General features: G+C 43.1%; 2 long non-coding RNA genes across 3 annotated transcripts in view; one reads left to right on the top strand and one right to left on the bottom strand.

Annotated features, from left to right (window-relative positions):
• LOC123573063 (uncharacterized) overlaps nt 1–22,723 on the top strand; it is a 75,639-nt gene that overhangs the window by 1,305 nt on the left and 51,611 nt on the right. The window lies entirely within an intron of this gene.
• LOC135970300 (uncharacterized) overlaps nt 11,195–22,723 on the bottom strand; it is an 80,183-nt gene continuing 68,654 nt past the window's right edge. For both annotated transcript variants that reach the window (XR_012433343.1, XR_010585994.2), the window contains one exon: nt 11,195–11,991. This is a non-coding gene — a long non-coding RNA (uncharacterized lncRNA). The remainder of the gene's footprint in view (nt 11,992–22,723) is intronic.

The following is a 22,723-nucleotide window of genomic DNA, read 5'->3' as shown; positions in this document are numbered from 1 at the left end:
CCACAGCTTCATTTCAAAACTATAATGTTGGGTGCAAGATTTAAACAAATGCATCAAATTTCACAGAAAGTAAGTCTTCCTCCCCCCATTCCAGCCCCCAGTTTAAGCTCTCTAGCTGGCCTTCCCTGAAGGGATGCACTAGGCTTAGGCTTGCCCCCCACCCCCACCCGCCCCCCTATTCACTAGAGGTTGTTTAAGACCCAGCTTGGATCAAACTGGCAGTGAGGAGAAGGAGGTGAAGGAAGGAGATGGAGCATTTCTTCCTGTAGTTGAGCAGCTTCAAGCTTGCCGTGCTGGCCTGTGGTTAAAGCAGCTCATGTAGGTCTTTCCTGATCCTTTGGAGTCTCCCACTGATGGGGACCTCCCTCCTGGGGGCTCCTGAAAATCCTAAAAACACAGGGTTTATTCCAGCTTTCAGTGCCCCTTTAGAGAGGTCCCAAGGGAAAACCCACACATCTGTTACCCTAGTGATTCTGAGAGCTCAGGCCTGTCTGCGTGCAGCCCCTTCCAGGCTGCCATAGGTGGGAGCTTTAGTTTACCCAAGAGTGAGTCAGGCTCCAGTTCTCCAGGCCACGTAACTACAGTCTCTGGCAGTCCCAGGCCCCTGGGGAAACCCCCCTCGCTGGCTTGAGATGAAGGGCATAGCACCCCACACTCCTTTCTCCAAGGAAGTTTCCCCATACATCTTCCCTTTCCACTCTCTGACCCCTTATTTTTAGCTGCAGCCTGGGTGAGGAGTTGAGGGGGTCTTAGGTTTCTTTGTCACCTGCCCTACGGAGACTCTGCCTCACCTCACTTGGAACTGATGATTACATAATTACCATCTGAGTGGAAACATCAGCCTAAAAACCTCTGGTGCAGCCAATTACTAGCTGTGGTCTTATACCTTAGGATCTTGGTCTAAAATAGACCGTAAGCAAGCTACTGGAACCTGATGCTACCCAACTCAGCTGGCCAGGAAATATCTGCTGGGCAAATTAGAACCATTGAAAAGAATGACATGGGTAGAATTAGAGGAAGCAGTTATTTGAAGCAACGAAGCTCCCCAACTTACCTCACTGCAGGACACTATATGAGAAAATACTTCGGCTGTCACAGCAGTGGCGTATTATACGGACCTGGCTGTTTCTCCACTGTTACCTGATGGCTATTATACAGAATTTTACATCGGTTTTGTAAGTGGCATTGCTTTAGAAACAAAACTGTTGACATGTTTCATATACTTTAGAGAGATTAAAGAGGAAGACAAAGTATTATAATATCTGACATTTATAAAGCACTCTATAGTTTCCAAATTGCTTTTATTTGGGACACTTCATTTCTTTTGTCTAATTTGGAGTTTATAAGAAGCCTGGAAAGTAGGTATCTCAATTTGAGATGGGAGGAAACTGAGGTTCAGGGAGGTGAACTCGTCGGCCCACAGGCACACAGCTAGTAAAAGGACCTGAGATCTGGGGTTCTTGATGCCCAAGTTCAGTACACCATGCTGCTATTATACATGCATTTTGTCCCCAGCATGGAAAGGTACTTTGGAGGTTACTGAAACTGTCAAGCTATGCTCTTTATTTCCTCCTCTCACTTATCCCAGAGTATTTGCTGCGTGGGGCTATAGGGATCAAGAGGAACTTAAGAATCTTTACATTCACTTGAAAATGCCTTCTGAATTTCTGGATTTTGAATTAAAGCAAGAATTATATAGGCAGGAGATTGGGTAATGATACGGTTTTATGCAGTCTCAGATGCAAAAATTGCAACAGAATGATGAACTCATAGATGCTTTTCATCCAGACTCCACTAGTAGATTTTACAGTTTATATCATAGTTTCTATCACATATACGTCTTATTTGATATCTATAGCTCATCCTAATTTATCTGTTAGATATATTTTTGAAAAGATACATGTTAAATAAATACTTCTTTAATGTTCACAATTCCCCCCACTGCCCTCTCCCCCCACCCCCGTCCCCTGATTTTTATGACTACAACTGAGCTGTGACTCACAGGGGGAAAAAAAATACTTCTGGCATGGAATGAAAATTGCCAATTTAGAATTCTAATATACACTTCAAGACACTTTCTGCTTTTGTCAGTATAGAATCTTGGTGCTTTAATTATATGTATCACACAATATAGTGTGAGGAGTTCATCAAATTGACAACCTAGGCAATCTTTGTATACAAATTTAAAGGCACAAATACATTAAAATGCAACTTGCTGGAAATTTATAATTCAATGAAAATTAACTAACTTCATGGAACTGGATAGACATGAGACTGTGGAATTGTCCTAAAACTTATCAGCTAAAATGTCTATGTAAATCCTGTCTTTATTGGGGCTCAGCTGTGACCTGTGCACCTAAGTATTACTTTACGTTTAAGTACACTATCCCGTATCACCCCTGCCACCCCAGGCCACGTGCTCCACCAAGCTGCCAAGCTGTTGACAGGAATGCTAATTAACAAGGGTCCATTTAATTACCAGTAGATTACAGAGTCTCTAAGGACCCTGCACTTCACTGTAAGGGAGGAGGTTCTCGTTTTCAGGGAGTGTGTCAGTGTCAGTAGGATTGTAACTATGAATTACTTCATCCTGAACAACTCTTGGATGTTAAAACAGACCAACTAAGACAATCAGAAACCCAATATTCTTTGTACAACTCACTTATGAGACATTACTTAGTGAGCATGCCTGTATCTTTTGGAAGTTTTTGCCTGCAAATAACAGAATATTCCACCAAAAGTAGCTTACACGCCAAGGACATTTATTGTTTTGTTTAACAGTCACTGGAACTGGGCTGCTTCAGGATTGGCCCCACAGCTCAGGGACCAAGGAGGATCAGTCAAGTCTCCCCACATGGTCACAAGACGGTGGTGGCCACACTGAGCTGGGAAAGGGGAAGGGCCCTCTCTATGTATATCTCTACACTGAGAAGGAAAACATTTCCCAGAAGCCTCTTGGTCACCTTGTCCTTACATCTCATTGGCCAGGCTGTGTCACATGGCCACACACCAGGCCCTGGCAGAGATGGATGGGGCTACCATTACTGTGGTGGATTTTATTTTTTTTTATTTATTTATTTTTTTTTTTGAGGCGGAGTTTCACTCTTGTTGCCGAGGCTGGAGTGCAATGGCACGATCTCGGCTCACCACAACCTCCGCCTCCCAGGCTCAAGCAATTCTCCTGCCTCAGCCTCCCTAGTAGCTGGGATTATAGGCATGCGCCACCACGGCCAGCTAATTTTGTATTTTTTTTTAGTAGAGACGGGGTTTCTCCATGTTGGTCAGGCTGGTCTCGAACTCCCGACCTCAGGTGATCCACCCGCCTCGGCCTCCCAAAGTGCTGGGATTACAGGTGTGAGCCACTGCGCCCAGCCACTGTGGTGGATTTTAATCCATCAAGGTTCATCCTTTGGGTTTGGCGGGGAGGAGCCCACTTTGCACACTTTGCTGCCACAACCTGAAGCAAACCGGAGCTCTGTTCAGCAGGAAGGAGGGGCAGTGGCTGTTGGATAGATCTGAAAGACCGCCACAGTGGCCTGGTGACAGGTCTCCCCAGTCCAAATGGGCAACTGTCACAATCTCTCGATTCTCTAATAGAGAGTTGTCCTGAGAATCAAGAGATTGTGGCAGTTGCTTGTCCCACCTGGAGACAGCTGGAGGTGTAACACAAGGCAGGGTGCTCTATCTTGGTGCTAACTCTCAGGTGAGGCCTGGTCCCTGGTCTCACTGCGGCTCCATACTGGCTGCACAGTGGAGTCACCTGGAGAGCTTCAGCACCATCTCCGCCCAGTACCACTCAGATGAACTGATTCAGTGCCTGGGGTAGGTGGGAGTATGGGAGTGGAGCCAGCTGTTTAGAGCTGCCGAGGTGACTGTGGTGTGCACAGCCAGCCTGGAGAACCTCAGCCCTGGTGAAGCCAGAGCTCCCCTGCCTGAGAACCTCAGCCACAACCCAGCAGGAGGCAGAGCTGCCTGAAGAATCCCTGGCCTTCAGAACAGAAGGGATGGAGAAGAGCCTAATTGATGCCTGACCCAGAGATGAAAAACCCCATGTCACAGACTCATGGTGCTCTCCAAGATGTGTACCACCTCATGTCCACCCCACCAACCCCCGCCGTCACCAGGCCATCTTGGGCACTTTTTGCATCTAGTCTCCAACTGGCCCCTCTGACCCCACTCCACTCCCTTCCTGCTCCAAGAGTGTTGTTCACGCTACACTCAGCAACCGAAGTGAGTGTCATCAACCACAGTTCTGGACATGCCCTCCCAACCCCTCTGCCCAGGAGCTCTCAATGTCTGCCCACTGACCACCAAGTCAAGTCTCAGATCCTCCGTGATCTGCATGACAGCCTGTAGTTCTGTTATTCTAAGAACTAGGACTTATTTGGGGGATAGATGTCATAGGCTCTGTGCTAAGTGCTTTGCTCACTTTAAATCAGTTCCCTTCCAACCCTAAAGTACGACTATTATCCTCATTCTACATGAATAGAAATTGAGGTTTTGTTTCTTCCCTTACCCGGGTCATATGGGTGGTAAAAGTGGTGGATCTAGGATTCAAGCCCAGCTTGTTGGGTGTATGTGTATTAGGGTTCCCTAGAGGGACAGAACTAATGGAATATATATATAAAGGTGAGTTTATTAAGTGTTAACTCACATGATCACAAGGTCCCACAATAGGCCATCTGCAGGCTGAGGAGCAAGGACAGTCAGTCCGAGTTCCAAAACTGAAGAACTTGGGAGTCCGATGTTCACGGGCAGGAAGCATCCAACACAGGAGAAAGATGTAGGCTGGGAGACTAGGCCAGTTTCTCCTTTTCACATTTTTCTGCCTGTTTATATTCTAGCCATGCTGGCAGCTGATTAGATTGTGCCCACCCAGATTAATGGTGGGTCTGCCTGTCCCAGCGACTCAAACATTAATCTCCTTTGGCAACACCCTGGCAGACACACCCAGGATCAATACTTGGCATCCTTCAATCCAGTCAAGTTGATGCTCAGTATTAATCATCACATTGGACTTAGGAGGCCATGTTACTATAGACACTGCACGCTCAGCCAAACCAGACTGCTGCCATTCCCTGATCACCCGCTGTATCTCACCACCTCTGTGCCTTGGCTTTGAATGGTCCCTGCCATGGGATACTCAGCAAACATGTCTACTCAGCACTGGGCACCCATCAGGAAGGACTGCAAAGAGGAATTTACCTTGAAGTAGTCCACGGGAGAGAGAAAGATCAATTGGTCAAGTTCATGGTGGATCCAGTCAGCACTCACCTTTTATGGCTTTATGTAGCAAGGCCCCATGGCCCAGGAGGAGGAGCCGAAATTGTGTTTATGGGGATGACCAGGGCTGGGGATGGCCAGAGAACAAAGTCTGAAGGGGCAGGCAACAGGCACAGGCTGGATGGGGAAGTAAAGAGGGAAGGAGGAATGGTCTGCAGGGTTAGGGAGAGGCTGGACGACTGAGGTCACTGATGGGAACAGAGCAGATGAGGCAGTTTGAGGAAGGAAAGTCAGGAGATCTTATTAATTCAAATGCTGCCTCTCACTAAAGTGCTTTGCTCACTTTAAATCAGTTCCTCTTCCAACCCTAAAGTACTACTATTACCCTCATTCTACATGCATAGAAATTGAGGTTTTGTTTCTTCACTTACCCAGGTCATACAGGCAACACCCTCAGCTGTTTGCCTGTGGTCACATCACTTAATAACTGCAGATGGCTTTTCTTTGAGATGTGGAAGTTGAACCCAATGACCCTTAAGATACTGCTTAGCTATGGGATTCCATGGGAGGAGGTTGTAGTCAGGGGGCTGAGAGTTAGAGATTTTGGAGGTGGCTCAGACGGGAGAGCCAGATGATGACGTCTAAGAAGTGGCCTGGCTGGTTACTGTCCTGGAGAAAGTCGGGGAGGTCAGAGGTCCCAAGAGGCCAGATGAGGCACTGACAGAGAGGGAGGGGACAGAAGGAGAGAAAGCCTGAACTGTCAGTAGTTGGTATCTCAAGCCCCTTGTGCTGTGCTAATGACACCTGTGTACAGAATGACCTGTATGCGCCACCCCACAGAGAAGGCGGTGACCCCCAGGGATTGCGGCTCCGGGAGAAACATGCCCCCTGGTTCTCTTGGGTGATGACAGCAGTGAGTTTCCCTTAGAAGGAACCCCCTAGGCAGTCTGGGGACCCATGGGCTAAAAGGAGATCCCCCAGGACACTTATTTTTTGCTCTCCTTAGTGCTCTCAAATTCAGTTAAAAAACAACAACAACAACAAAATAACAACGATGTACTTATGTGCTATTAAGTTACTAGCCCAAGAATATATTATTTTGGCAATATGACAAGAAGGACAATTTAAATAGAGAAAAGGAAAGTTTGATTTAACTGTGATCATTCAAAGAAATGTGGAGTCCAGCTTCAGGTTTAAATATTCAAGGAATCCTAGCAGGCTCCAAATCTAGCTGAATGTATCCAGGCTTCTAATAGCAAGATCTTTAAAATCTAAAGATGTTAAGCACATATCTTCATTGACATGAGAATAGTCACACGAGTCTTTATGTTATTAGATAGAAGGTATTACATAAATAGGATCTACAAAATTATCTACCAAGAATGCAGAAGTAGGCCAGGCGCGGTGGCTCATGCCTGTAATCCCAGCACTTTGGGAGGCCGAGGAGGGTGGATCACGAGGTCAGGAGATCGAGACCAACCTGGCTAACACGGTGAAACCCCGTCCCTAATAAAAATACAAAAAATTAGCTGGGCGTGATGGCGGGTGCCTGTAGTCCCAGCTACTTGGGAGGCTGAGGCAGGAGAATGGCGTGAACCTGGGAGGCGGAGCTAGTAGTGAGCCAAGATCGCGCTGCTGCACTCCAGCCTGGGCAACAGAGCCAGACTCTGTCTCAAAACCAAACCAACCAAACAAAAGAATGCAGAAGTAATAGCCACAAACAAAATGTCATGATAATCATTGTGTACTTGGAAGGCACTTTTCCTCATCAGAGCACAAAATGCTTCATGTTTCGTACAACTAAACACACACACACCTGTATACACACACAACACATATCAAACAAGGGAAATTTGAATATGGTGATGGATTCTGTCAATCAATATCCTGACTATGATATTGCACTATAATTTGGCAAGATGTTACCACTGGAGAAACTGCGCAAATGGTACATAGGACATCTTAGAATTTCGCTATATTATTTCTTACAACTGCACATGCCTCTGCAATTATCTCAAAATAAAAAGTTTAAAATAAACCTTTTCACTCTCTTGCTTACTATTTCATCTCTGTAAGGCTTATAGGTGAAAAGTTAAAATACAGAGGAAATACCATTCTGGAAATAAATAGGATGATTATTCCATAATGCCGTGTGGATAAAACAATTTCCCTCTGAAACTTGAAAACCAATAGCTTGGCTTAACTGCCCAGGAAAAGTGAATTTCAGCGTTGAAAATCATTCAGTGAAATTATTCTTTCTGGTTTTTTTGTTTGTTTGTTTGTGTTTTTCGTTCACACCCAGAGAGTGTTAAAATGAAGGGTGGTGTGTCAATCACCATTCTTATTAGGATATGGAAAGCAACAAATGTTTCTGTTTTTATTTTTATTTTGAGAGCTCAAACTCAAAGGCAGGTGTTCTTGGCCTCCCTGGCAGTATCCACAGCAGCTCGTTTTCTATCGGGAGTGGAGAGCCCTGGCTTTGCTAGGACCCTGCTGGGCTCTGTCCATTGTCTGCCGCTGCTCATGCCCTCCACGGATCCTACCTTCCCCAGCCCTCTAATTAGGCGACAGGGTCCCACACACAACCCCCACCACTTTCCCACCACGTGATGCGCCACCTCCCACTGCAGCCTTGCACCCAATCGGGCTGTGCACTAAAAAAAATTGTGATAGCGTCTTGTACCAGCTGGTTTCCTAGAGCAGCTTCAGACAGAGCCCCCTGTGGGTCTCCCGCCAGGAGCCACCCTGAGGTCATGTCTGCAATGAGGAAAGCCCATCCGAAATGGAACAGCATCATTTCATGTCCGCCAAGCACTTCGTAAAGGAGGTCCTTTGCAGAGATACAGGCCTTGCTTTCAAGAACCTCACCAAGAAAAAAGATTAATGATGCCTCTGCAGGAAGTTTTCAAAGCTACCCCAAACTGTCTCTTTTTCGGTTATTGGTGTGTTTTTTTCCCACTGTGTATTACACTTCTTGTCCAGCTGGGTTGTGGAGCGGGGAACTCCAATGAAAGAATGGAGATGCTAAACTGTATGCAGGCGAACACCCAGAGAGCAGAGATCTTGTCCTTCTTGCACACCTTTGGGTGCCCTCCACATAAGAATGCCAGCTGGAACATATGGATGTTCTGTAGAATAAGCAACCAAATGAACGTGAACTTGAGGATATGCTATGCAGGGTGAGAGTGTCCTCAAGTGTAATGCTTATGTGCCAGGATGCAGTTCCACCGCCAGTCACCTCCCCAGACCCCTCTCGCCTCCCCCTCCCCAGGCTGCCAGTCATTTCTGGGAGTGCCTGTGGCGGTGCCACCTCACCTGTGCACAAGAACAAACCCGCTTCTCCCTCCCATTCCCGCCTTCTCAAGGGCCCCTCACTGCCGTGGCTCCAAGTGCCTTTTCTTGGGGAGGGCGTGGCTCTGCTGTCCTTCCCCTAGGACACTCTGAGGTGGGAGTGGCAGGTTGGGCTCTCCAGATCCGTGCCTCCCTTGTCTCTGGGCACAGCTGCACTGCGTCCACCCAGACTCTCACATGGCTGGTCACAAACACCCTCAGACTCCCTCCCACACCTCCCTCACTCAGGCCTGGCCAAGGGACAGACCTCTGCTAGCCCCCTCACTTCTGGTCTCTCCATTTCTTCCTCTGGCACCAACAAACTCCTTCCTTTTGCAGGCACCTGCAGGGGTCACCAGCCTCCCAGATGTAAAGGCAGCAAGGCCAGGTATGAATGATTGGGAAGGAGCTCCCGGCTAAGGACCCGGAGTCTGGTGAAGTCTCACACGGCCACTCACATGAATGCTCACATGGCAGCTGCTGCTCCTAACCACTTGTGATGGGGGCAGAAATCATGGGAGCTTGTGGCCCCAGTTTCTGGGTCTGTGAAATAAGTGGATCTATGTGGTACCAAGAGATATTGAGAGAAGAAAGTGAAGACAAGGGGTGCAGGAAGGAAGAGGGGGAGGGGGTGAGGAAATCAGTTTAGCCAAGAAAGGCTTGCAAGGGAGTGATACCCTGGCACGGGGAGGACACAGCCCACCCTCAGCACCAAAGAGGGCAGCCTCTGTAAGTACAGAGGTAAAAGGCACCTCTCCTATCTGGGGCTGGTCATACTCCTAGCCCAGGTTGTAGACAGAAAAGGCGCTGGCATCACTCGTGATCTTCTACTGGCATTAATGCTGTAATAAAATGCAACATGTGGGTTTCTGCATTTGTTTCAAGCTTTAACCACAGAATAGGGACTTAGATGCACTTGCACTGGGGGGAAATGAGACTGAGTTTGGAGTCCTCCCTCACAGCAGGACAGATGCCACAGGCAAAGTTGTCAGGATCTCAAAGTTTGAAAAGGGATCTTGAGTTCTCTTCTCTTGCCTCCTCCTTTTCTCTCTCTTTTCCTCCTTCCTTCCTGCTTTCCTGTCTGCCTTCCTGTCTCCTTTTTCTGTTTCTCTGTTTCTTCTTTTTTCTCCCCTCCCACAGTCCTCTCCTCCCCTCTCCCTGCCCTTCCTTAACCACAAATGTAACCAACCCCAAACCACTGACTTTCTGTTCTGCTCCTTCATCCTTACGGGTTTTCTTGGTTACACAAGCTCTCCAGTTTTGGCATATTTGGAAATCATTTCTTTCATTACATAGTAAGACCTAGGTGGCCCAAGGGACATTTTTTCCCTCCCCCTTCCCAGTTCCATTTACGTGAGGCCCCAGTGAGATTTCTGAAAGAAAATGATAGACGGCCCCTGGGACTGATGTTTGGGCCTTGGGAGACCCGACACAGAAGGTTTCTGTTCTGGGGGATACGCATCAGTGTTGGAGGAGACCGTTTAACAAATTTTAAACTTTTCATATTTTGATTAAGATGGAATTAACATAACATAAAATTAACCACTTTAAAGTACACAGTTCTGTGGCATTTAGTACATTCACAATGCTGTAAAACCACTATCCCTATTTAGTTCCGAAACACTTTCCTCACCCCTAAAGGACTCATTAAGCAACCACTTCCAATTTCTCCTTCCCCTCAGCCCCTGGCAACCATTCACCTGCTTTCTGTCTGTATGGATTTACCTATTCTGAACATTCTGTATTAATGGAATCATATAATACATGGCCTTTCATGTCTGGCTTCTTTTATTTAGTATAATGTTTTCAAGGCTTATCCATGTTACAGCATGTATCAGTACTCCCTTTGTCTTTTTAGGGCTGAGTAGTGCTCTTTTCTACAGATAGACTACATTTTGTTTATCCATTTATCAGCCGATGGAGCATTCAGATTGTTTCACCTTTTAGCTATTATGAATAGTGCTGCTATTTGCGTACAGGTTTTTGTGTGGACAAAGTTTTTATTCCATCCAGGAGTGGAGTTACCGGGTCATAGAGTAATTCTGTTTAAAATTTTGAGGAACCATCAAACTGTCTTCCACAGTTGCTGCACCATTTTACATTCCCATTAGCAAAGTATGAAGATTCCAATTTCTCCCCATTCTAGCCAATACTTGCTATTGTCTGTGTTTTTAATTATAGTCCTTCTAGGGAGTGTTAAGTACTATTTCAATGTGGTTTCAGTTTGCATTTCACTAGTGACTATTGAGTGTGTGTGTGTGTGTGTGTGTGTATATATATATATATATATATATATTTTTTTTTTTTTTTTTGGAGACCAGGTCTCCATATGTTGCTTGGGCTGGAATGCAGTGGTGATATCATAGCTCACTCCAGGCTTGAATTCCTGGGCTCAAGTGATCCTCCTGCCTCAGCTCCTGAGTAACTGGGACCACAGGCACATACCACCATGTCCAGCTCTGGGCATCTTTTCAAGTGTGTGTTGGTCATTTGCGTATCTTCTTAGAAAAATATCAATTCAAGTCCTGTGGCCATTTTTAAATTGGGTTGTCTTTTTCTTGGGGAGTCATAGACTTCTTAAATATTCTGGATATTAGATCCTTTCATATATGATTTGTAAACATTTTCTCCCATTCTGTAGTTTTTCTTTTTATTTTCTTGATAGGGTCCTTTGATGCACAAAAAGAGTTTCTGATTTTGATGAAGTCTAATGTGTCTCTTTTTTCCACGTGTTGCCTGTGCTTTTGCTGTCTTATCTAAGAGTCCATTGCCAAATCCAAGGTCGTGAAGATTTTCTCCCGTTTTCTTCTAAGAGTTTTAGCTTTTACATTTAAGTCTTTGATTCATTTTGAGTTAAGTCTTATGTATGGTGTGGTTAATGGCCAAACATCATTCTCTTGCATGTGGCTATCCAGTTGTCCCAGCTGTTGAAGAGGGAGAAACTTTTTTGAGGCAACAATATGTTATGTCACTTAAATGTCCTTCGATGATGCAGGGCCAGGGTTGCCGGAGTGGAGCTTTTCAGGAAAAGGGGCGGTAAGATCCTGAGAGTGTGAGCTTATTAGACAGTGGTTGCTATGATGTGCTGAGGAAACAAAGCCCACTGCTCTTCTGCCAGAACAGCTTCAGCAGTCCCCTGAGGCATGGCAGGAGAGTGGGGACAGTGATGAGAGGAGAGGTGGCTCCTGGCAGCAGCAAGGTCAAACTGTGCTGAGGCAGCAGCAATGGTGTCTGTGGCCACCAGGGGGCAGAGCAGCGGTGGGTACCAAGCAGGAGTACATTAAATGGCCACCACGGTGCACCGTGTAGGCAGAGGGCCCTCTGCTAGGGAACAAAAGGACTTAGAGGACATGGGTTTCACCATTTCCATTGTTGGGTGATTGAAGCCAAAAATTATTTTTGTTACTTTTTGTTTGTCCTCCCCAGGGATGGCACGGCCTGGAAAAGCAAGAATTACAATTAATTTCCCTTTTCAAAATGCAGTTCAAAAAAGAACATTGCTTTTCAGGACCCTGGCTTTCTGTGAGAAAGCCTATCCTAGCATTCAAAATTAAGTCATGTTTGCCAAAATGTAAATTTCTTTCATGGCTCTTTGTTTTAAAGTCACTGCTTATATTTGTAGCAGATAAAAGAAGAGGGAAAAGGAGGAATAATTTATCTAAAAAATAGCAATTCTATTTTTGGGAAGGGATGTCACAGAGAACTGCTATAGTTCTGTAACATTAATCTATTTCAGATTTTTCAAATGTGAAGAATGCAGTTTACATTTACTGCCACAAATTTGGTGAACATTCTTCATTATGCACTGAGCAGAAAATTTGAAAGTTCAGACAAATGAAGAAATCCCCTCCCCCAGGCCATCCTTTGACATAACTAGGACAATCCAATATAATAACCCTCTAAAAGGATTAATTCTGCCTAAAACCAGCTCCTGAAGAAAACCACATGGCACTTTCTGAAACGTTCTTGATAATGTGCACATCTTTATCACAGTTACAACCCATGAGCCTGGTGCTCAGCCTGTGTCTTCGAAGATTCTGTGACAATGCTGAATGAGGGCATCTTTACAATCACAGGAAAACAATAATATTAAAATCTACAGAACAAAACAGCATAAGTTTCCATTTTGCTTCTATTGAATATTAGAAACATACCCATTGCTGGCGATGGTGTAGTGAAACTCATCCACACCTACATTGCCAATAGCAATGCAAAGCTATTAGAAATATTTACATGGTTCAGTGATTTGCATTATCCAAAGAAGCATAATCTTTTACACCTGTTTAATACAAAATTACTCTAAGAACATTTGCAAGCCGGAAGCTTCTTGACCATCTAGTGAAGGTGGTAGTGGTTAGGTAAAATACATTGTAACCATTTAATGAATGTAAGGGTAAAATAGAGGCATTGAGATATACAAATGACACAATGTTAAGAGGCACAAATAGTTCTGTTGAGGCAGGGGGAGGAGCATAATTGTAAATGCAGTTTTTCCTTCTGCTATTTAAAGTATCATTCATGTTGCCGTAATGTTTTTTGTTTTATAAAAATGTTAAATTAATTGCAGGGTAGGTACATTACCTTTTGGTCGTATGTAAGAGGATACAAAGTTAAGCATACATAGCATTTCATGTTTTTAAAATTTTTTTATTTCAGTAGTTTTTAGAGTACAAGTGGCTTTTGGTTACATGAATGAATTGTATAGTGGTGAAGTCTGAGACTCTGTAGTGTACGTTCTACCCAATATATCGTTTTTTATCCCTCGGCACCCTCCACCCACCCCCTTCTGTGTCTCTGTAACCCATTATGTCACTCTGTAGCATTTTGTTTTTAAAAACTTTTACATTTATGCTTGGCTTGTCTTGGTTGGGCTGGTCTATGATTACTTCCACACCGTATTAAGTTATAGGCAGGGGTGGGAGGAACTCTCAGGGTGTCAAGCCATTTGGTGGCAAGGCTCAAGGGGAGAGACCAGGCAGACTTCCAGGGAAAGCTTGGTGAGTGGGCATCACAAGGAAGACAATGGCAGAAAGGAAGCCGACTTTGGCATCAGGGTATAATGTCTGGGGCATCTTCATACTTTATCGTCTGTGAGTGCTACATTGTGGTGCTCCACAGAGCATACAGCCCCCTGGTGTTTTGCAATGTCAAGTATCTATTGATCCCCTACTGTAGTGGACACCGTTTCGCCTACTTCTTCCTTGCAGAATTCCTGGTAATGAACGACAAAACCCACTCAAGCTAGTTTAGGCCAGAAAGGAATTGTTTCAGAAACATAGGGAGCTCATAGAATTTCCAGGAAGGCTGGAAAATAAAGGCTGGAAGGCTACATAACCTGGAACAATACCCAAATTATCCTACCAAGCTGCTCCAGCGGAGGCCTGCATCCGCTGCCGCCTACAGCGCAGATGCTATGCACAGGATGCTACCACTCAGCTGTCTCCGAAAAGTCGACTGTCTTTCTGCAGTGCTCCTCCACCTTCACCGGAACATGGATTCTGCCTGGCACCTAATTCCATGCTTTTCTCCGTTCTGAATTCAAGCATTATGCAGGTGTGTCTGATTGGAGGAGTCCGGGTGACATACCTCTATCCAAACACGCCTGCTGACTGGGAAGGTGAATTCTGTTTTCCTCTTTGGTGGGCAGGACTCCTAAAGTGGGAAATTTCTCAAATATAGTCAGCCACAAATGTGACAAGTGTTCACTATTTGCTAACAAAATCTTACCTAACTTTGTCCAGCTGTCCATTTGACTCTTTGTGGCCATGAGCTTTCGGGAAGGTTGCCCCCTTCCCAGCTACCCTGATTAAGCCAGTTGTGACATTCCATTTCCTTAATGTTACCTCACGGAAGAGGCATGTGACTCAGTGTGACCAATGATTCATGAAGACACATTTGCTGAGGGATTTCCAGGAAAAATTTCTTAGTTCTTATAAAGGGACACAAAGACACAGTACTTCCTTTGTTCTGCCTCTGGAGAGTGGTGTGCGGGGATCTGAAGCCCAGAGCTGCTGCAGCCATCCAGTGACTGACACGCTTAGAATGGCAGAGTAGAAAGATGGAATCATTCTGGATCCTTGATAACATTACTTGGCCACTGAATTAACCACCCTGTGTTTGTTCCATCTCAGAATTACTTCTTATGTGAAATACTCCTCCACCTTCACCGGAACACACATTACATTTCTGTAATGATTAGGCCAGTTAAGTTGAAGTTTTCCTATTACGTACCACCCAAAGCATTGTGATCTACTTCCGTGTCCAGCCCTATAAAAATGATTGTGATAGACAGGAACATAAGGCGTGGCCACCTCCTTGGACCTGAGCAGCCTGTGGATGTGTATCCATGAAAATAAAATGGATACAAAGCATGGCCATATTCAGAAAGTCCCTTCTGAACAACTGTCCCTCTCAGAAGTGGACCCAGCATCCATTCTCCCTCTACAATAGCAGCCAATTTCATTTTGTGGAATTTCCTTTCCTCCATTATGTTCAGTAAATGGAAATAATCTGACCTGCCACCAAGGAGGCTGAAAGGGTTCCTGAAGGTTCTTTCTGGCAGATACTTCCTATCACCCCACGCAGCCAGGAGCAGGCTCACACCTAAGCTCAGTCAATCAGACGCTTTCTCTCAAGACTTTATGTCTCCAACCAAGTGATTCAAGGATAGAAAATAGTGGTGGGTGTTCATTCATCCCAGAAACTCCCACTGTAGCCCTGGTATCTGGCCAAGACTGCCAAGTTGTTCCAGCTGCCTAGTTGCCCAAAGCTGCCCTGGAGGAATATCTGTTCTGTTTCTAAAACCACCATGTTCTCGGAAAACAGATTACAAAACATCCCCAATAGCTCAGCTAGAGACATTGCGGCACGAAAGCGTACACACTTGAAGAAAATCCAAATCAGAACGTTATGAAAGTCCAGTTTTACAATTCTACCTCTTTCTCTAAAGACTGTGTTAGTGAATTTATACTGAGGTGTTCTTTATACATGTAACTCATCCTATTTATTCTTCTTGTTCCCCTGTCAAAATTGGGGTGTTTAAGTTATGAAATAAAAAGGCTGATATAAAACAAGCTGCTAAAATTAAACTCACGAAGAAGTTTACGGATGAATCAACTGTTCATGGAACGTTTATGTTTTAAAATTTAAGGGAATATTGGTATCCCAGATCTTTGCTTCTCGGGAACTTGAGGACAATTATATGAAATATTTTTCAAAGTATTTTATTTCTAGGAACTGTAATAGTGAATACCATGTGACCTCAAAAAGCAATAAAAGTAAATATTGAGGATATGAAAGAAAAAACCATTTCAGCCTTCATTTGGATTTTTTTTTAACTTACATAATTTTTTTAAACTGTGATAAAATACACATAAAATTTCCATCTTAAACACTTTTTTTTGTTTGTTTTTGAGACAGGGTCTCAGTCCAGTTGCCTAGGCTGGAGAGCAGTGGCATGATCTTGGCTCACTGCAGCCTTGACCTCCTGGGCTCAGGTGCTTCTCCCACCTCAGCCTCCTGAGTAGCTGGGACTACAGGCGTGCACCCCCACGCCCAGCTAATTTTTTGTATTTTTAGTAGAAATGGGGTTTCGCTATGTTGCCCAGGCTGGTCTCAAACTCCTGGACTCAAGCAATCTGCCCACCTTGGCCTCCCAGAGTGCTGGGATTACAGGCATGAGCCACTGCAACCAGCAATCCATCTTAAACTTTTAAGTATTATATTTCGTTGAATTTTTTTAAGTTAGTTTAATATTTTGAGTTTACTAAACATATTCTTATACAATTTGCTAATGTGAAGGCTTGTGAATTTTCAAGTAAAACCAAAATTCTTTTGTCTACTCTCTGAAGAAATGTTAGTTGTAAAGCTCAAGACCACATTGTAGTAATGACTTCTATTCTGTTTCTGTACATTGAAACAAATGAAAATGATCAAAGAAATAAAGAGACATATTCATGCTGTAAGTCATTTAATTTCTCATTTTAAACCTCCAGCTAATTAGAAATACTAGATAATGTTCAGTGGGTCTTATAGTAGTCAAAAGGAATTATACATAACTTTTTTTTTTTTCACTCTGTTGCCCAGGCTGGAGTGCAGTGGTGCAATCTCGGCTCACTGCAGCCTCCGCCTCCTGGGTTCAAGCGATTCTCCTGCCTCAGCCTCCTGAGTAGCTGGGACTACAGGCATGCATAGAGACAGGGTTTCACCATGTTGGCCAGGATGGTCTCAATCTCCTGACCTTGTGATCTGCCCGCCTTGGCCTCCCAAAGTGCTGGGATTACAGGCGTGAGCCACTGGGCCTGGCCTACATCACTATTAAAACAAATTTATTAGGAAAAATTTCCGGTGCCTACAAAGCGGACAAGAGTAGAATAAGCCCCCATTAGCCAACCCTCAGTCTCAACAATTATCAATATTCTGCCATTCTTCTTTGATCTATAGCTCTCGCCTTCACCCTCCCACATTTACATCCAGTTATTATAAGTTTTACTTAGGCCGGGCATGGTGGCTCACGCCTGTAATCCCAGCACTTTGGGAGGCCGAGGTGGGTGGATCCCCTGAGGTCAGGAGTTCAAGACCAGCCTGACCAACATGGTAAAACCTGGTCTGTACTAAAAATACAAAAATTAGCCAGTGTGTTGGCACATGCCTGTAGTCCTAGCTACTCAGGAGGCTGAGACAGGAGAATTGCTTGAACCCAGGAGGCGGAGGTTGCAGTAAGCTCCAGCCTGGGTGACAGAGTGAGACTCCGTCTCAAAAAAATAAATAGGCCAGGTGCGGTGGCTCATGCCTGTAATCCCAGCATTTTGGGAGGCCAAGGCGGGTGGATAATGAGGTCGGGAGTTGGAAACCAGCCTGGCCAAGATGGTGAAACCCTGTCTCTACTAAAAATACAAAAATTAGCCAGGTGCGGTGGTGGGCACCTATAATCCCAGCTACTCGGGAGGCTGAGGCAGGAGAATCACCTGAACCCAGGAGGCGGAGGTTGCAGTGAGCTGAGATTGCACCGCTGCACTCTAGCCTCGGTGACAGAGCAAGACTCCGTCTCAAATAAATAATTTTTACTTAGTCCTTTTGGGTAAAATTTCTACCCAAGAGGGTGCACAAATCTTAACTGTACAATTCTGACAAATGAATACTGACATGTAGTCTACACCCCATTACAATAGAGAACATTTCTGTTTCCCCAGAAAGTTTCCTCGTGTCTCCTTTATATCGTCCCCCATTCAGAGGAAGTCACTGCTTTCATTTTTTCACCTTGATTATTTTGGCCTATTGTAGAACTTTACCAAAATGGAACTATCTGTGTACTTTTTGAATCTAATTTCACGTAGCATGATATTTGTGAGGGTTGTCGGTGCTGTTAAGTAGTTCCTCCTTTATCATTGCTGAGTTGTATTCCATTATAGAATACAATGGACTAGATAAGCAAATACTGCACTTTGCTCATCTATCCTCTGGTTGATGGATATTGAGTTGCTTCCAGCTTTTGGCTGTTGTGAAGAAAAGTTGCTATGAACATTTCTGTACAAGCCCTTTTGTGGACATGTTTTCATTTCTTTTCAATAAATACTTAGGAATGGAATTTCTAAGTCAAAGGGTAACTCTATGCTGTGCATAAGACACTGTCAGACCATTTTCCAAAGTGGTTGAACCATTTTAGAGTCCAACATATAACTTCCACATTATACATCAACATATGAAAATTCCAGTTACTCCACTTTATCTGCCTTTTACATTGTAGCCACTCTGGTGGATATATAGTAGCACCTCATTGCTCTTTCCATTGGCATTCCCCTGGTGAGTAATGAGGCTGATCGCTTTGTCATATGCTATTAGTTATGTGTGTATATCTTCATCTGTGAAGTGTCTGTTCAAACAGTTTTCCTTTTTTAAAAACTGGGCTGTTCTTTTTTATTATTATTGTATTTTAGGAGTTCTTTTATATATCCTGATACAAGATCTTTGTCAGATACAGGTTTTATGAATATTTTTCAGTCTGTGGTTTGTCTATTAACTATCTTGTGTCTTTTGACAGGCAGAATATCTTAATTTTGGTGAAGACCAATTTGTTAATTTTTTTGTGGTTTTCACTTTCCTTATCCTGTCTGAGCAATTTTTTGCCAACTCCAAAGATGTAAAGATATTTTCCTGTGTTTTCTTGTACATACTTTGCAGTTTTTGCCTTTATGTTTATATCTATAATTCATCTCAAAATAACTTTTGTGTATTATCTGAGGTCAGTGTTTATTTCTTAAATGTGGATATCCAGTTATCCCACCATCATTTTGAAAATACTTTTTTTTCCCATTCATTTATTTGGCACCTTTGTGAAAAGTCAATAGACCGTATTTGTGAGGCTGTATGTCTGAATTCTATTATTTTTCATTGATTGATATGACTATCTCTTTGCCAATATCACACTGTCTATATTACTATTAGAGTATATGTCTTATATGTTAGAAGAGTTAGTTTCTGTATTAGTCTGTTCTCACACTGCTGTAAACAAATACCTGAGACTGGGTCATTTATAAAGAAAAGAGGTTTAATTGGCTCACAGTTCTGCAGGCTGTACAAGAAGCGTGACTGGGGAGGCCTCAGGAAACTTACAATCATGGCAGAAGGGGAAACAGGCACATCTTACATGGCTGGAGCAAGAGGAAGAGAAGAGATGGGGGGAAGGTGCCACACACTTTTAAGCAACCAGATCTCATGAGACCTCTATCATGAGACAGCACTGGGGGATGATGCTAAACCACTGGAAATCCACCCCCATGGTCCAGTCACAAGGCCCCTCCTCCAACATTGGAGATTAAAATTCAACATGTAATTTGGGTGGGGACACACATCAAAACCATATCAGTATTGTAACTTGCTAGTACAAACTATTACAAACTTTGTGACTTAAAACAATACCAACATATTCACTTAAGGTTCTGGAGGTCAGAAGTCTGAGATGAGTGTTAGGGGCAAAAACCAAGGTGTTGGCAGGACTGGTTCCTTCTTGAGGCTTCTTTCCGTTTCTAAAGATTGCCTGCATTCCTTGGCTTGTGACTACATCATTCCAAGCTCTGCTTCTGTCATCTTATTTCCATCTCTGACTCTACTCTTAGTGCTTCTCTCTTATAAAGACACTTGAATTTGTTCTACTCAAGTAATCTAGCATGTTCTCCCAGGGTATTCTCCTATCTTAAGATTCTTAATGCATCTGTAAAATGTCTTTTGCCTATTAATGTAACATAGTCACAGGTTCTGGGTATTAGGACATGAACATCTTTAGGGAGCCATTATTCAGCCTGCCACAGTAGGTAAGCCCTTTGTTCTTATTCATTAATGTTTTGGCTATTTTAGGTCTTTTGCATTTTTATGTACATTTGAGAATGTGGGAGAATTAACAACTTAAAAATATTAAGTCATCTTGTATATAAACATAGTATAACTCACCATTCATTTAGGGGTTCCTTAATTTCCTTCAGCAATATTTTACAGTTTTCAGTGTAGAGGTTTTACATTCATGTAGAGATCTTTCATTAAATTTAGTCCTAAGTAGTTTATAATTTGTTGCTGTTATAAATAAACTTATTTGGGGCTATTATGTTATTTTCCAATTATTTCCTGCTAGTATACAGAAATATAAATTTTTATGCTTATATATCTTTATAGATTTTGTTTCTTCAGGTCTTGCTGAGTTCACTTTCTAGTTTTAGATATTTGCTGTTATTATTGTTGATTCCTTGGGTTTTTTAAGTAAACAATCATGACATCTGCAAATAGAGACAGGTTTACTTTGTTTCTAATTTTTCTAATTTTTATTTAACAATTAGAACAATGGTTAACACCTCCAGTACATATTGACTAAAAATGGTGAGAGCAGATATTCCCTAATCTTAGAGTATTTATCTTTACAACAATAGATATAGGTATTAGTTATAAATTTTTATAGGTGCCCTTTATCGGATTGAGGATGTTATCTTCTATTCCAAGTTTCCAGAGTTTTTTTTTAAAAACTATGAATGAGTGTCAAGTTCTGTCAAATGCTTTTCCTGTATCTACTGTGATAATCTGTGTTGTTATTCTGTTACTTGGGAGGAATGCATTTGTTGGATTTTTATTTATTTTATTTTTATTTTTTATTATACTTTAAGTTCTAGGGTACATGTAAACAATGTGCAGGTTTGTTACTTATGTATACATGTGCCATGTTGGTGTGCTGCACCCATTAACTCGTCATTTACATTAGGTATTCCTCCTAATGCTATTCCTCCCCCCTCCCCCCTCCCCCCACCCCATGACAGGCCCCGGTGTGTGATGTTCCCCTTCCTGTGTCCAAGTGTTCTCATTGTTCAATTCCCACCTATGAGTGAGAACATGTGGTGTTTGCTTTTCTGTTCTTGCGATAGTTTGCTGAGAATGATGGTTTCCAGTTGCATCCATGTCCCTACAAAGGACATGAACTCATCCTTTTTTATGGCTGCATAGTATTCCATGGTGTATATGTGCCACATTTTCTTAATCCAGTCTGTCATTGATGGACATTTGGGTTGGTTCCAAGCCTTTGCTACTGTGAATAGTGCTGCAGTAAACATACATGTGCATGTGTCTTTATAGCAGCATGATTTATAATCTTTTGGGTATATACCCAGTAGTGGGATGGCTGGGTCAAATGGTATTTCTAGCTCTAGATCCTTGAGGAATTGCCACACTGTCTTCCATAATGGTTGAACTAGTTTACAGTCCCACCAACAGTGTAAAAGTGTTCCTATTTCTCCATATCTTCTCCAGCACCTGTTGTTTCCTGACTTTTTAATGATCGCCATTCTAACGGGTGTGAGATGGTATCTCATTGTAGTTTTGATTTGCATTTCTCTGATGGCCAGTGATGATGAGCATTTTTTCATGTGTCTGTTGGTTGCATAAATGTCTTCTTTTGAGAAGTGTCTGTTCATACCTTCACCCACTTTTTGATGGGGTTGTTTGTTTTTTTCTTGTAAATTTGTTTGAGTTCTTTGTAGGTTCTGGATATTAGCCCTTTGTCAGATGAGTAGTTTGCAAACATTTTCTCCCATTCTGTAGGTTGCCTGTTCACTCTGATGGTAGTTTCTTTTGCTGTTCAGAAGCTCTTTAGTTTAATTCGATCCCATTTGTCAATTTTAGCTTTTGTTGCCATTGTTTTTGGTATTTTAGACATGAAGTCCTTGCCCATGCCTATGTCCTGAATGGTATTACCTAGGTTTTCTTCTAGGGTTTTTATGGTTTTAGGTCTAACATTTAAGCCTCTAATCCATCTTGAATTAATTTTCATATAAGGTGTAAGGAGGGGATCCAGTTTCAGCTTTCTACATATGGCTAGCCAGCTTTCCCAGCACTATTTATTAAATAGGGAATCCTTTCCCCATTTTTTGTTTTTGTCAGGTTTGCCAAAGATCAGATGGTTGTAGATGTGTGGTATTATTTCTGAGGGCTCTGTTCTGTTCCATTGGTCTATATCTCTGTTTTGGTAACAGTACCATGCTATTTTGGTTACTGTAGCCTTGTAGTATAGTTTGAAGTCAAGTAGCGTGATGCCTCCAGCTTTGTTCTTTTGGCTTAGGATTGTCTTGGCAATGTGGGCTCTTTTTGGTTCCATATGAACTTTAAAGTAGTTTTTTTCCAATTCTGTGAAGAAAGTCATTGGTAGCTTAATGGGGATGACATTGAATCTAGAAATTACCTTGGGCAGTATGGCCATTTTCACGATATTGATTCTTCCTATCCATGAGCATGGAATGTTCTTCCATTTGTTTGTGTCCTCTTTTATTTCCTTGAGCAGTGGTTTGTAGTTCTCCTTGAAGAGGTCTTTCACATCCCTTGTAAGTTGGATTCCTAGGTATTTTATTCTCTTTGAAGCAATTGTGAATGGGAGTTCACTCATCATTTGGCTCTCTGTTTGTCTGTTATTGGTGTAGAGGAATGCTTGTGATTTTTGCACATTGATTTGTATCCTGAGACTTTGCTGAAGTTGCTTATCAGCTTAAGGAGAATTTGGGCTGAGACAATGGGGTTTTCTAAATACACAATCATGTCATCTGCAAACAGGGACAATTTGACTTCCTCTTTTCCTAATTGAATACCCTTTATTTCTTTCTCCTGCCTGATTGCCCTGGCCAGAACTTCCAACACTATGTTGAAT

Source organism: Macaca fascicularis, chromosome 4 (assembly GCF_037993035.2).
Source record: "Macaca fascicularis isolate 582-1 chromosome 4, T2T-MFA8v1.1".
Classification (NCBI taxonomy): domain Eukaryota; kingdom Metazoa; phylum Chordata; class Mammalia; order Primates; family Cercopithecidae; genus Macaca; species Macaca fascicularis.
The sequence above is the reverse complement of the archived record's forward strand: the minus strand, read 5'-3'. Positions and strand labels throughout refer to the sequence as shown.